Source organism: Phocoena sinus, chromosome X, assembly GCF_008692025.1.
Source record: "Phocoena sinus isolate mPhoSin1 chromosome X, mPhoSin1.pri, whole genome shotgun sequence".
In the NCBI taxonomy this organism is placed as follows: domain Eukaryota; kingdom Metazoa; phylum Chordata; class Mammalia; order Artiodactyla; family Phocoenidae; genus Phocoena; species Phocoena sinus.
This window is the reverse complement of record NC_045784.1, coordinates 124792905-124809653: the sequence shown is the minus strand read 5'-3', so window position 1 is coordinate 124809653 and position 16749 is coordinate 124792905.

The following is a 16749-nucleotide window of genomic DNA, read 5'->3' as shown; positions in this document are numbered from 1 at the left end:
GGTTCAATACCAGACCCCTGGCAGCCCTTGAGAACAAGCAAGTGAAAAAGATCAGAGCCTTTCGATAAAACCTATAGTTAAACTGCAATTAATGTTGATAAGGATGCATATTTTCTATCCCTGTTAGATTTCAAGTTCTGCGAGGGCAGGGACTGTGTCTTGTTCACCTTGCAGCACAGGGCCTGGCATACAATAGAGATGCAGGAAATGCTTCCTGACTGAGTATAAAATTTAGAGGGATCCTGGAGTGAGGCGGGCAGCATAGTTGGTGTAGAGTCAGGGAGTAGTAAGGTCTTGACCAGAGTTTGACAATTTGAGACACCTAAAAAATTTGCTTGGCATCCCAGTGTGATGCCTTTTACCCTGAGAAACACAGTCTGTGTTTGGAAGCATGTGTTTGGCTCTTTGGGAAGGGGCACTGCTGCGGCCTCGTATTCCCTTCTGCAACACAGATCAGAGCACACAATTTGATGGACATGACTAGGCTGAGGGACTCCTGGACAGGCCCCTCTCTTCACTCCAGTGCCCTGCAAAAAGAGGAGGTTTTTTTTTTTCTGCCTTCTCTACTCACCACCCTCTGCATTTGGAAAGAAGCATTAAGCCTAGAGTTGTGAGGAAGGTCTGTTGCTACTTCTTTCGATACCATATGGTGCTGATTCAAGGGTAGATCCTAATGTTCAGTGCTCTGATGTTCAAGGGGTTCAACTGAATAGATATTTCTTGAGTGCCTCCTATTTGTAAGGCTGAAAGCATGTGGACTGAAGCTTCCAGTTGATAGTTTGTCAGTTCTTGTTCATTCCTTGATCCATTCAGCTTGTCTTTCATAGCGTCCTGTTGGCTCCCTTCATGGCATTTACTACAGTTTCTCATTCTGTACTGTGATTGATGTGATGTCTAACTGCCCCACTGAGATATAAGCTCCATGATGGCAGACATCGTGCATGTTATTGCTCACTACTGTAGCCTTAGAGCCTAGTAGAATGTCTGGCGCATAGTGTGTACTCAGGAAATGTAACCAATGATTCTCTACCCAGCGTGAAGTACAAATAATGTACCCCTAAATCCCCTGTATCCTGCACATACAATCAAGTCAATGTGTACATTCAATAGACCATTTCTTTTATTTCTCGTGAGCTCTTATTAAATCAGTAGTACATTTCAATCATTGGTGCCTTTGCATAAAGGACATATGGCATGCAAAGTCGCCTTAAATTAATGCAGAGATTCATGGGTTGGCAGGACTTGAATGTAGCCTGATAGTAACACATCAACAAAAGAATGTGTTCTTATAAGGGCTATTTGGGTTGTTAATGTTAGAAGCTTAGCAGAAGATATTCTATCGATAAACATACGAGTCATTATAAATTAACACCCTGGCCTCTGGTTTTATAAGTATCTGTGAATTTGCTTAACATGACTTTGCCCTTGAGAGATGAATCCATTCCATTTCAACTGGGCTGATAAAAGATAAAATCAGATTTCGGAGTCTACAAAATTAAAGTCCAGACACTTGACCTACCTTGGCAATTCATCACGATAATGTTACTCTGTTAGGACTCTTCACATAGGATTCATCCTGGTACGTGGGATTTCAATGCATGGAATATGTCAATCCTTGAACTTGAACTGAGGTTGCTACTGTTTCCAATTTATGCCAAACATGCAGTACAGAGAAATGCTAAACAGATTTGGAAGAGTTTCAAGGGAAAATTTCTTCAAAGTTGACCACAATTACTGGAAATTATTCCACATTGCAGTGAAATGTATATATTATATTATATATAAATGTATATATTATACTCAGTTCATATTATTATAAATCAGGCCACTCTAAGATAAATAAAATATACTATTCCTCTTTCACTCTCCTGTTTTGAACTACATTCTATGCCATTAAATTCCTTTGGTCTTGACTTGTTAGGTAGTTCTTTTTTTTTTTTTTTTTTTTTGCTGTACATGGGCTTCTCACCGTTGTGGCCTCTCTCGTTGTGGAGCACAGGCTCCGGATGCACAGGCTCAGCGGCCATGGCTCACGGGCCCAGCTGCTCCGTGGCATGTGGGATCTTCCCGGACCGGGGCACAAACCCGTGTCCCCTGCATTGGCAGGAGGACTCTCAACCACTGCGCCACTAGGGAAGCCCAAGGTAGTTCTTTTTGTCTATGGTTTTCTTTTTTACATTTCTTCCTCATGAGATTTGCTTGGCAACTCATGAGCTCTTTCTCTCCTTTCCTTCTCCCTTTTTCTTCCTTCTTCTCCTATTTTCTCTTTCCTTTTTCTTCCCTGCCACTTTTATCCTTAGTTGAGCTTACAAGTAAGAAGTCTAAATAGCCACTTATGAAGTAGTATTAGAACAATGTCAGCAAGTCCCTCTGCTCCCAAAGAAAGTTGCCTGACCCTCCAGAGAACATTGTGATACAGCCACTTGGGTGCTGTGGACATTTTGGTGCCTTGTTGGTATTGCAGTTTTATTCTTTTTTTTTTTTTTTTTTTTTTTTTTTGCGGTACGCGGGCCTCTCACTGCTGCGGCCTCTCCCGTTGCGGAGCACAGGCTCCGGACGCGCAGGCTCAGCGGCCATGGCTCACGGGCCCAGCCGCTCCGCGGCATGTGGGACCTTCCCGGACCGGGACACGAACCCGTGTCCCCTGCATCGGCAGGCAGACTCTCAACCACTGCGCCACCAGGGAAGCCCTTATTCTTTTTTAAAAAAAAGTTTTTTCTTTCCCTCCTGAGAAAATACAGGTTTCTGATCTTTGTCAGAAAAAACCTTTAAAGTAATGGATGGTCATTTGTTTGGAAACCGTAGCCAGGATGGCTAGCTGTGTGTTTCGGTTATCTATTGCTGTCCGCAAACTTAGCAACTTCACACAACAACCATCTTAATATTTCTCTCAGACTGACTGGCTCAGTCTGGTGATTCTTCTGCTAGACTTTCTTGGGATCTCTCACATATCTGTAGTCAGATGTTGGTTGGGGCTAAAACATACGAGATGTCTTCACTTACATAGTCTGGCACCTTGAGGGGGATGGCTGCAGGCTGGGCTTGGCTGGGATGATGGGACAGCTGCGTCATTCCTTCTTCATGTAGCCTTTTCACATGGTCTCATTATCAGGGTTGCTGGACTTCTTACCTGGTGGCTCAGTACATCAATGGGCACAAAAGCAGAAGTTGAAAGGCCTTCTTAAGGTTTTGTTCCCAGAAAGGCACAGGGTCACTTCTGCTGTATTCTGTTGATTAAAGCAAGACACAGGACAACCCAGGTTCAGTGTAGGAGGGGGCTACTTAGAGGCATGAATAGTGTGAGGCATGGTTCATTTGGAGCTATCTCTGGAGGTTAACTACCACTCTGGGCAGCACAATTCATGTCGCCTCAGGTGTTGCTGGACCATGGCTGACCAGCCCAAGACTATATTTTCCAAACTCCATTGCCTCTAGTTGTGGCCATTGATTAATTCTTGCAATGGAATGGGAGTGAAAGTGATGTATATCATTTTGGGGTCAAGGCTTTATGAAATGAATGTGCCATTTCTTTCCTCTTTCCCTTTTTCTTTGGCTGGATGCAAGTAGTAAGATCCTAGAGGATGATAGAGCCACAAATTAGAAGGAGCCTGGGTCCTTGCATGATTACATGGAGGAAAGCTGCCAGTAGAACAGATACACCAACTTTGCACTATTATATGAACAAAAAATAAACTTATGTTGTGTTAAGCTCCTGAAATTTTGCTACCACAGCCTATTACTACCCTACTAATATAGAAATGTGGTACTTGATGAAGGCCAATTGGTATTTACTGTCACGCTAAGTGTAAGGATACCAAATACCAAAGTTTTATGCCTACTTTATGGTGACACTAAAATGCAGATCATGAAAGTTTCAACAATTTAACTCTAAGAGGGAATGCAGCAGACGCCATTGTTGATAAAGAATTTTCCCATTAATTCATGGTCATAACTAATTAATTTCCTTTTATTTATAGTCAATATTTGTGCTAAATTGCTGCTAATACACTGTGAATTGATATGAAGACCACTGAAGAATTGCGTAAACGATGTCAGACACTGTAGGTGTACTAAAAGATAAAGCTCTACGTTAGTGTAAAACTACTGTCACAAACACCAAAATTTATGGGAAGTTAACCACTATCAAAATCAGGGCATAACAGTTTCATCACTTAAAATTTAATTTTGCATGGATGAAAAGTTGAGGAGAAATTATAATGGGTATGTGAAAATGGCAATAGAAAAAGTACAGTGGCATTCAAAATAGTGTCAAAACAGCCACGACAGGACAGAAGACTCAAATTCATCATTTACTTGCCATAATAGCTGATATTCCTGGTGTCAAAGTCTCACAAGGTTGGAAAGGGCCAAAAAAGTCATGTAGTTAACATTAGTTCTGTAGTCAAGAACGTAACAAATTGGATTCTTATTTATTTATTTTACAAATTGGATTCTGATAAATGCAATTCACGATTCTGCAGAGTGGAAAAGAAGCAGGCCCAGGTATCATACCTGGGACTAAAGTTTCTGCAGGTGTGTTAAGCTCCCTTGATTTTGAGAAACAAAGAAGCACTCAAGATACCTTAAGTAATTTGAGTTAGTGGTAAGAATATAGACTAGGGGTAACCTCCTTGGACTAACAGTTAGCTGTCACTCAGTATCTAAGGAAGCTTCTCCAAGGATTGGGTTTTCTTGTCACACAGCCTTAGCTGAAACGATTCATGGACCTGCAATTCAGAACTCTTATTAACTGGGCTCTGCTTCTTTCTCAGTCTTGCCTCTGTTTTTTCTTAGTACCGGAAGAGACTATCTGATAACCTCCCCTCCCCCAACCTCTGTATCTCTGCCCATACACTCAGCCTTCTCCTGGTACTCTGGATGGCCCATACAATCTCCTAAAGCCATACCCTCCATTTGTGCAGTCACTTTCACCCCTTCTCGGCTATTCAAAGACAACACTCCAGCCATTTTCCCCTTCTTCCTATCATCATCAACTTTTCCCCTCTCAACGGGATCATTCCTGTGAGCATAAGAACAGCTTGTTATTTCTCCATCCTTAAAAAAACAAAACAAAAACCTTGGCCCCATATCCGTTTCCATCCACTGTCCCCCTTTCCTGCTCTTTTATAGTAAAACTCCTTGCAAAAAGTTGCCTGTGTTCGCTGTCTTCCTTTCTTCTCTTTGTGTTCCCTTTTGAACTTACTCTAATCAGGGTTTCATCCTCACCACTCTATTAACACAGCTATTGTCAAGGTCCAAAACCTTCTCATTATTGAATTCAGTGGTCAATTATCTATCATTCCTCATCTTACGCGACCTATGTGTAGTATTTGATAACAGCTAATCTTTTTTTCTTCCTTGAAAATACTTTTTTAAATAGATTTTATTTATTTATTTATTTATTGGCTGCGTTGAGTCTTCCGTTGCTGTGCCCAGGCTTTCTCTAGTTGTGGCCAGCAGGGGCTACTCTTTGTTGCGGTGTGAGGGCTTCCCATTGTGGTGGCTTCTCTTGTTGCGGAGCACAGGCTCTAGGCGCGCAGGCTTCAGTAGTTGTGGCACATGGGCTTCAGTAGTTGTGGCTTGCGGGATCTAGAGCACAGGCTCAGTAGTTGTGGCAAATGGGCTCAGTTGTTCCGCGGCATGTGGGATCCTCCCAGACCAGGGCTTGAACCCGTGGTCCCCTGCATTGGCAGGCAGACTCCTAACCACCGTGCCACCAGGGAAGCCCCCTTTGAAATACTTTAACCTGGATTTCAGGACACATGCTTTCCTGGTTTTTCCTTCTGCCTTACTGGCCATGCCTCCATTTACTCTGCTGATTCCTCCACATCTCCTATCCTTAAGTATTGGGCTGCCCTGGACTCAGTCTTCAAATCTCTATCTATATTTATTTCTTATTGACTTATCCAGTTCCATGGCTTGGAATACCGTTGTATGTTAATGATTCCCAAATTTCTATCTCCAATCCTAGAACCTCTTCCCTAATTACTAGACTCATATATCCAACGGCCTTCTTGACATCTTGACACATGAATAGCTAATGCACATCTTAAACTTAATATCTCTGTTATGGACTGGATATTTGTGTCTCCTCCAAATCCATATGTTGAAACCTAATCCCCAATGTGATGGTATTAGGAAGTGAGGACTTTGGGAGATGATTGTGTCATGAGGGTTGAGCCCTCATGAGTGGGATTTGTGCCCTTATAAAAGAGGCCCCAGAGAGCTCCCTCGCCCTTCTGCCATGTGAGGATACACTAAGAAGATGGCCATCTGTGAACCAGGAAGCATGCTCTCACCAGACACCAAATCTGCTGTCACCTTGACCTTGGACCTCCCAGCCTGCAGAACTGTGAGAAATAAATTTCTGTTGTTATAAGCCATCCAGTCTATGATATTCTGTTATAGAAGCCTGAACTAAGACAATATCTAAAACAGAACTCCTGATGTTCTCCCCAAATTTGACCAATCTCTACATTTTTTAACATCAGGAAATGGCAAGTCCGTTATTCTAGTTGCATAGGCCAGAATAGTATTGGATTTATTCTCGACTCTTTTTTTGTTTTCCTCTCTCACATCCCACATCCAATATGTCAGCAAATCCTGTGGCTCTATTACCAATTAAAACCAAAATTCAACCACTTCTTCCCCCCTCGACCCCTTTGGTCTAGGCTTCCACCATCTTCCTTCTGGATGATGGTAATAGTCTGCTAACTTGTCTCCCTTATTTGACGGTGATCTTTGAAAACTTTAAATCAGATCGTATCAATCTCCTGCTCCAAAGCCTCCAGTGGTTTACCATCGTAATGAGGGTATAATGGCCTACAAGACATCTGTTACCTCTCCTAAAAATAAATTTTTCATCCATCATCTACTACTTCCACCTTATTCCACTCCAGCTTTCTTGATATCTCTCCCTCTATCTACTTCCTTTGACTAACTTCTCTCCATAGCTTTTATCTGTGATGCTATTTTATCCAATACTTTTTTTTCTTCTTACTACTAGACAATGAGCTCTGCGAAGTCAAAGATCTTTGTTTTTTAGTTCACTAGTATATCCCCAGTGCCTAGAACAGTGCCTGGCAAACAACAGTTGATTTATTTTTTTTAAGATTTTTTTGATGTGGACCATTTTTTAAAGTCTTTATTGAATTTGTTACAATATTGCTTCTGTTTTATGTTTTGTTTTTTTGGCTGCAAGGCATGTGGGATCTTAGCTCCCCGACCAGGGATCAAACCTGCACCCCCTGCATTGGAAGGTGAAGTCTTAACCACTGGACCACCAGGGAAGTCCCAACAGCTGATTTATAAATATACATATTTTTTGAATAATTGTATAAACTATCAACTGGCTGTACATGTATTTTTTCAATTCCCTAATCTGGAGGTGAGGACCTGGTCGGCCTAGTGAATTATCATTGCAACTTTATACATTACTGGTGAGTCGACTGCTTCTGAGTCAGGGCCTACTTTTGGTCTAATCGGTGAGTAGAGGCTAGGGCCTTTTTTACTCAGAAGAAGCCTGCAGCTAGGTTCTGTCTATTACTGTTAGGTGGGATGAAGATAGTATATATATTAGGTTGTGGCACAGACTGGATACTCTGAAAGAAGATGGGCTTAATGTATTGCCCTGTAAGATTTTAGAATATGATCTCAGTTTCCAGGTCAGTTTAAATGATTTAACTCCCATTTACTTACACTTCAGGATGTTCTCTTTTTAACTATACAGATTGAGAAATGAGCAGGTGTATATGGGTGTCGGGGATACAAGATATGTGATCTCAGAAAAATCATTTAACCTCTGATCTTCAGTTTCCTCATCTCTAAAATAAGTAATAATAGCAGCATTTCCCTCATAGGATTGATATGAGAATTAAATGAGTGGATATATGAGCGTGTGTGTATCTGTATCTTATTTAATTACTTAGCACATGGTTATTAGTAATTGCTTAGCACATCATTATTATTGTTAGTAGTAACCGTATTCTTATGATTTAGGACTGGATTCCTAGCAAATATGAAGAAGTTGTCTAAGGGTGAGAATACCTCCATTCTAGGAGAAATGAGCTGTAACCATCAGTACGGGTTTATTAGGGTTTATTAACATAGCCAGAGTTCCACTGTTTTCACAGAGGGTGTGTGAGTCTTAAGCACGTGTTGGACAAAGTTTGAGGTGTGACTTATAAGTGTAATAAAAATTTGAGTTCATCTTGTGGATTTCTTCAGAGCTTCCACTTAACCATTCTTCCAGGAGAAAGGCGATTTGATGACTTTTTTTTCCTAAAAGGTAAAATCTCTTTTAAGAATTAGGACCATGTCTCTTGACTTTATATTCCCAATGCCTGGCATCTGTTTGATGAGTGCAAAAGAATAGTTTGCATCTTAGGTCTGTGAGTATGTGAACTAGTCCAAGAAACAACCTGTGTGTTACTATGTGTGAAAACATGTGCTTGTGTGTGTGTGCACATTTCTGTGTGATTTTATGCATTGTATGAAATTAGACAGTATCCTCTGTGAGGGAGGTGAGAGCGTCTGTTTCATTTCCTAGGTTCAATAGATGCAGCAGTCAAGTGCCCAGCGTTGGGTCTGCCCTGAATAAATACTTCTTGAATGCAAGAAGGGTTAGAGGCAGTGTCAAAAAGTAGATGTGGGATCTGTGGTCAGCCAGAGCAACTTCTACACTCCGGGACTGTGGAGAAGTTACCTAACTTTTATCTAAGATCCAGGTTCCTCATAAGTTAAAGAGGGATATTAATAGTATCTATCTCATAGGGTTGTGGTGGAGATGGAAGAATGAAGCATGCAAAGTGCTTAGCACAGTGTTTGGCAAAAAGTAAGGAAGTTGTTGTAACCGCTGCTTCTGCTGCTGTTATTTGCATAATGCCTGTAATAGTCCAGGGTAAATATCTGTGGTTTTGGCTTGTGTAAGATGGAACCCATTGGGAAAATGCTAGGCTATGTTGCAGTAACAAATTAGCTCTGAAGCATAGTGATTTAACATAAAAGGCTTCATTTCTTGCACATGTAGTATAATGTATGTCAGGTGACTCTCCGGGGCAGCTCTACTCCATAAAGTGTCTTAGCAGTCAAGCCGTCCGTTTCCTGGCTCTGTCACTTCAACATGTCCTCCAAAATGAGGCAGGAGTAGAGAGCTGGAGGATTACGCAGAGGCTTTTAAATGCTTGAACCCGGAAATGGCACACATCACGTCTGCTCATATTTCATTCACTAAAACTAGTTCACGTGCTCCTCCCTTAACAATGAGAAATGCATTCTTCTACACACCTGGGAAGGAGAACTGGCTTTGGGTGAGCTTCATCAATCTTATCCACAAAGGGTGTGCTATTATGGGGCAGTCATTAATTGATCACTTATTCATTGATCACTTATTCAATATTTAGCCTCTTGTACGATATGTGTATAATTTTGATTATTGTTGCAATTGTTCTTTGAAGACTTGCCTGACCTTCAGGCCTGAAACTAAGATTTCAATATTCTATTCACACAACTAGTGACAGTACATCTTATCTTTCTGTCTAGGGCTGCCACACTTGTGTAGATTGAGTAATGAATAACTAAGTGTTCAGCGATTGACTTTCGTATAGACTTACCTTTCTAAATTCTCATTCTCACTTTTTTGCCTCTGTATATTCTTTACTTACTTGCCAGCTCATTGATACATTTAAATAAATAAATTTTATCCATCCAGCATTATTAGTTACTTTCAGTGGAAGGGTCATTCCGGGCATCTAGTCCACCATATTGCTAGTAGTCAAAGAATTCACATAGATTAAAATTCAGAGAAATGTGAGTTCACAGAAAAAAACCTCAAAACATGCTAGAAATTAAGGCACTATGAACAAAAACCACCTGAAATAGCAGAAGATTCAGAAACAAAATAACCTTTAGATGTTGGAATTACCAGATACCAAACTTAAAAGTATATTTATTATATTTAAATATATTATATAAAAGATTAAAAATATGAGCATATCATAAGATTATAAAAGTTATCAAGAACTTTGAAAAACAATGAAGTAATTTATAGGAATAAAAGTATAATTGAAATTTAAAATTCAATATATTTAACGAATACATGTAAAATTAAATTAATATATTTAATAAACAAATTGGAAGATAGATCTGAAAAAATTATTGTTTCCCTTTGGGTAATGGTGGACTAGGTAATTCATACCTCTCTTCTTTTTCAAGATAATGTTTATGTTTAATCCATCTCTTAAAATTGTCTTCTTGGGCTTCCCTGGTGGTGCAGTGGTTGAGAGTCCGCCTGCCGATTCAGGGGACACGGGTTCGTGCCCCGGTCCGGGAAGATCCCACATGCTGCGGAGCGGCTGGGCCCGTGAGCCATGGCCGCTGAGCCTGTGCGTCCGGAGCCTGTGCTCTGCAATGGGAGAGGCCACAACAGTGAAAGACCTGCGTACTGCAAAAAAAAAAAAAAAATTGTCTTCTTAAAAGCATAAAAGAGTTAAAAAAACATAGTAAAGAATTACCAGGCAAAGATATGGGAGAAGACAGGAAAACAGGGAAATGGCCTGCCATTCAAGACTGCCCTTTTCCCTGGGAGAGTTTGCCGATTTGGTAACAGAGATGCTGAGTCTCTTTTTAAAAGCCTTTCAGGTGTAGGGGACAAAAGTTTGGGGTACAGAATCGAACAAAGTTAGGGGTCAGGCAAAGTACTTCATGTTTTGGACCAGGGGTTGGCAAACTTTCTCTGCAGAGAGCCAGAGAATAATATCTTTGCAGGCCACATATGGTCTCCAACTCACCTTGTCCTTTGATTTTTTTTACAACCCTTTAAAAATGTGAAAAATGTTCTTTGCCCATGGGTCATGCAAAAGCAGACCATGCACTGGAATTGGCTTGTCAGCCATATTTGATCTGTGGGCTGTAGTATGATTACCCCTTCTTTAGACTGAGAACATGGAAAGAAGCATCCTAGAAGTAATGGTAAACTGGAAGGAGGATGGCACTTGCACAGATGGCAATCAGCTCTGTGTCACCTGGACAGCCCCCAAAAATCTCAAGACCAAATATTGGATTAAGGTGATCCCAGGTTTAAGCAATAGAAGGCACCTGGCAGAAACAAGTGAAAAACTTCTCTAGAGGAAGTTATCATCATTTCCGAAATAAATTAAGGTCTACATGTAATTTTTGAAATATAGTGTTCAATACTCAATGAAATATAATCGGAAACAAGACAATATGAACATGATAAAGCAGAAAGAACAAAAAGTAGAAATAAGACTCCCATCTTACATTTCAAGATGGGTTTTTCACTATATAGATTCATGTCATTAAAACTTAATATCTTCCTTTAGGAGATGCTAGACTCAAAATAGTGTAATATTTCAGTGACTTGCCACATAATGAAAAAAATGAAAGCCTTTTTGTAAACGTTGATCTCATATATTATGTCTACTTTAGGTAGACATAAAAAAAATCTTTCGTTCATTCATTCACTTATCCATTTAGTCACGCGTACGTGTGCACGCGAGCACATGCACGTGCATACGCACGTACACACGCTCATACAGGGCTCGACACAGGTGTAGGCTCATAGCCTTCCGCTTAGAATGGAGATGTGTTGCTGTGAAAAGCATGCCCACCAATGTGGAAAATCAAGCCGGTTGCTTATAAAAACGGAGCCAATCTGCTTGGATCCGAGACTGAGAATTCAGACCACGTGGATCACGTGTCCGCTTTCTCAGGACTGACGCGCTGCTCAGGAAACACTTGTTGGGTGAGTCGTGGTCACATATCTATTGGATTTAGCTCTGCTTCCTCTTGCTGTGCTTTGTGTTGACTTTTTCTGTGTGAACAGTGTGTTGCTGGCCTCTGGGTTAAGAGGAGTTATTTAATGCATACAGGCCAATGGACAGCCTCTAACTGTTACGAGTTCAGGGGATCTAATATCTTGGGAGGATTTATACCTATTACTTAACTGCCTGAATACCAAGTTCCTTTCTATTAGCTTTATAATAAGATGAGCTTGGGTCTCACGTTTATCCCAAGAAGACAGCCTTATCCAAATCATCTGTATTTTATTTTATTTATTTTTTATTTTTGCGGTACGCAGGCCTCTCACCACTGTGGCCTCTCCCGCCGCGGAGCACAGGCTCCGGACGCGCAGGCCCAGCGGCCATGGCTCACGGGCCCAGCCGCTCTGCAGCACGTGGGATCCTCCTGGACCGGGGCACGAACCCGTGTCCCCTGCATCGGCAGGCAGACTCTCAACCACTGCACCACCAGGGAAGCCCAAAATCATCTGTATTTTAGCAGGCAGTACCAAACTTCAGGCCTCAGAAACACATTTTAAATAATTCTTGCCATGCCATATATTTTAAGTATCATTAAAAAGACATTTTCTTGCAAAAAAACCCTAATATCTTCCTTTAGATGAGACAAAATTAAAAATCTCTGAAGGGAACTGGAAAGTATAAAAACTGACATAGGTTTGAAAGAGAACCAAATAAAAATTCTAGAATAGAAAAAAAAAAACAGTAAGTGAAATCAAGTTCTACAGGTATGGATTTAACAGCTGAAGAGAGAATTTGTGAGTGTAATAGAGAATAATTCAGAAGAAATAATCCAAAACAAAACACACAAAAAGGATGGAAAATACAGAACAGATGGTAGGACATAGAGGATACAGTGAGAAGCTTGAATATATTTAAAATTAATGTCCAAGACTGATAATGGGACACTATTTGAAGAGATAATAGCTGAGAAATTTTCAAAACATATAAAGAGAATAAAGGCAAAATAAAGATTTCAGAGTAATAAAAACAGGAAATTCTCTATGGACATATTTACAATACAGGGTAATATTCACACAAAAGAAAAGTAATCCCCATTGGAAGTGTGGAAATGCATGAAGGAATAAGGAATGATAAAAGTAGAAAATGTGGGTAAATCTAAATGAACACTTTAAAGCAAGTATAATAACAACAGCATATTGTGTGTGTATGAATAATTATAAATATGTATTTAATTGAGATATGTGAAAATTTTATTATGGAGTCTGTGCATTGTTCCTGAAGTAGTAAAAGTACTCACTCAATAATAGCATAATTTGAGCAAGAAAGGCAAGTTGTGGAAGAATGCATAGATCTATTTATAGCATATTTAAAACATGTAAAATTAAACATGTTTAGAAGACAAATATGTGGCTAACCAATAAAGAAATCCTGAGAATGATGAGCACAGCATTCAGGCTGGGACTTTCTTTGACCAGGGGAGGGGGATAAGAAAAGGGAGGGTCCTGCAGGGCACATCAATATCAGTGACACTTAAATCAGGTGGTGGACAGTGTTTGTTGAATCATTATTCGTTATATGTAAGTTTCATAGTTTTGTATCTACTCAGTATTACTAAAAACAATGAAAGAGAAAGTAGGTTTATAATGTCTTACGAGATTAAGGAGTAATTTAAAAGTAATAAAACACCAAGAAGAAAAATGCCCTAAAATCCAGCAAAAATGACAAGAATTCCTCTGAGCCTCTGAGTTAGTAGAAAATAATTAAGCCCAAAAGGTAATATAGCTATTAGAACAAAGTCATAAGACAATGTAAATACTGATAAAATAAGTTGTATTAACATATTAGAAAACAGTTATAAGTGTCTAGGAACAAAAATTGTTTTTACTATTAGGAATGTTATATATAATTTTATTTTAAAATATCTTTTATTTATGTCATATATATATATATATATTTTTTTTTTTTTTTTTTTTTGCGGTACGTGGGCCTCTCACTGCTGTGGCCTCTCCCGCTGCGGAGCACAGGCTCTGGACATGCAGGCTCAGCGGCCATGGCTCACGGGCCCAACTGCTCTGTGGCATGTGGGATCCTCCCGGACCGGGGCACAAACCCGTGTCCCCTGCACTGGCAGGTGGACTCGCAACCACTGCGCCACCAGGGAAACCCTATGTTATATGTTTTTAAGATATTTATATATTTATAAATAGTTTAAAATTTATATAATATGATATACCTGAATATTATACATATTATGTGTAAATTTATACACATAAATTTATAAATAAATAACAATGTTGTATGTAGTGAACCTCATATACCCATCACTCAGATTCAAAAATTATCAAGATTTTGGAACATATGCTTCCTCATCCTTCCCCATTGCTTTTTGTTGCTGAAGGAAGCTGGAGTATTAAAATCTGAGAATTAAAAAACACTATAAAAGAAATAAGAGAATCCCACAGAAAATTTGAGCAAAGACATTTGTTATTGCAGCAGAGAATTCTAAAGTGCAACAGCGTTTAAGCAAGTTGGAGAGCTGATTTCAGATCTCAGAGTTTGTGGAGGGTGAGATTTAAAAACTAAGATTTCAAAAGAGCTTTGGTCAAAGGTAGAAACAACTCTTCTGCAATATAGTGGCTACAGTTGTGCACTGTGAGTGGTGGGGATTTAGTGCTAGGGCAGCAGAGAGGAAGGTATGGGAAGTGATGCCTGGGGTTCAAAAAGGCAGCAGCGCGCAGTCTATCTGAACAATACCTTGAAAGATGGGCAGAATCTTGCCAGGTGGAGAAAAGCAGGAGAGGACAGACCCATTAAGACAGAGCAGGCAAAATATTTTTACACTAAACACTAAGTCAGGTTCCATACATCTTTCCCTCACCAGCCCCAAGCCCTACCATTAGGCAGAGGTCTCCAGAAGAGTCGGCAGAAAGTCATGTAATGCAAAGTGTGAGTTAATGAAGCAGGTCAGTTGCTGTGACGTCACATGTGACAGGGCATGGCCATAGGGTAGGTCATTTTGATAAAAGGAGTTGGAAAGTCTAGAAAACGGAAAGTGGACAAATCTTGGGGTATTTCTGGGGGTAGAGCTTCTGAGTTGTGTGTGATGACCCCTCATGAAGAGATGGGTCAAGAGGAGGAAAAGGGTGTAAAAAAGGTAGACAATTTAGCTTCTTTACTAGTCAAGTACTGTTGTTCTCAATCTTAGCTGTATATTAGAATTTCCCTGGAGCTTTTGCCTTTGACCAGCTTTACCCACAGAGATTTGATTTGGTTTAAGATATGGCCCTGGAACCAGCATTTTCCTAGCTTCCAAATGATTCTAATGCGTAGCCAGGGTTAAGAACCATCACTGAATCTCTTGTGTTTCTTCTGGAGTAGCTATATTGTGCAGGGCGTTTCTCATTGTCTTTATGCTCACTGATGTGTCTAGCACAGTGCTTTATAGTTAGCAGTTACTTAGTAAATTCTTTTTAAATATTCAGTTATTTCTGTAGAACATGCTGTACTAAAATATTGCTGTGTGTCTTTTGGTACAATGGAATCACAGGTTTCTTTTGGATATATGCTGGATAAATACTTTAGTGAGAATGTCTAGAGTAGTATATTAATCAGTTCCATACTTTCTTGTGGCAGACACTCTCGACTGCCTTTCCAGCAGTCATTTCCTTCATCTTCTTTTCTTTACTGACAGGGACCCTGGACAACATAAGCAGTGTAAACCAATCATGGAATACCATTCCCATTGACCATTCACTGGTCTAGAGGTAGGTATGTGTGACACAGTTTTTGGCCATCTAGATTATGAGGGGCCATATGTGAAAGATTTTTTTTTCCTTATAAAGAGCTGTACAAAGAGGATCCCCTCTGCCCCTTCCCTCCTGTTTTGCTTTCAATCTTGTTGTGTGAATGTCTGGAGCTGCAGGAGACATCTTGTGACCAAGAGGCAACAAGGCTGAGGATGGTGGAACAGATAAGAAGGGCTTGGTTTATGGATTATGTCTTTGAGCACTCAAACAGACCCTGGGACTGGCTTCCACTAGATTTCTTATTCAGTAAACAGTACATATCTTCCTGGGATAAGCCATTGTTGGTTAGAGTTTTGTTACTTGCAGCCCAAAACATCACACATTGAACAACTCTTTAAAAAAAAAATCAAGATATTTCTTTATTTTTAGAGAATACTCATCTTCTTTGTCATAATTTGCTCATAATAGTAAGGTAATCTTAATCACAATTGTTGAGTTTCCTCAGGTTTTTTCTCAGTCTTTTTAAAAAATCTGCTTATAATAGTAATCCAGATTTACTGAAGAAAAATTTCATAATCCAGAGAAGCATAGTGAAGAAAAAACACATAATCTCGCCACCTAGATATACCTACTGTTAAAATTTTGTTTTTGTATCATTTTGAAATTTAACTTTTATTTTTATCACAGTTTTATATAATATATACATATGCTATATATAATACATCTGTTTATATCATATATATTAATTTATAATATGTTATATATAATATAATAGATAAAATATTATATATAATTTTTATGAATATATTTATAGAATTTAAATGAATTAATAAAATGTTAATAATACAATCAATAAAATATATTCATATAATTTGAATGTATTATATAATATAAATATATAATAAATTATATATTATAAATAAATATTTGCATATTTATAGTTTAAAAATCAGATAGTTCTATAAATTCTATAAAAATAACAATCAACTATCCAGTGTTTCCCAGTCCCCACTGCCATTTCCCAGATGCTGTTAAACTCTTTTAGCTGTTTCTTATCATATGTATCTCCATATATATAAATGACATGTAATATTCCTGTTTCTTTATAATTAATTTCATATATTATCTTTCACTTCCAAATATGAACAAAAAGAATTCTGCTTTCTTACATAGCTTGCAAACTTCCCAGCCTAATACATATCTCCTATCCCATCCTTCCAATA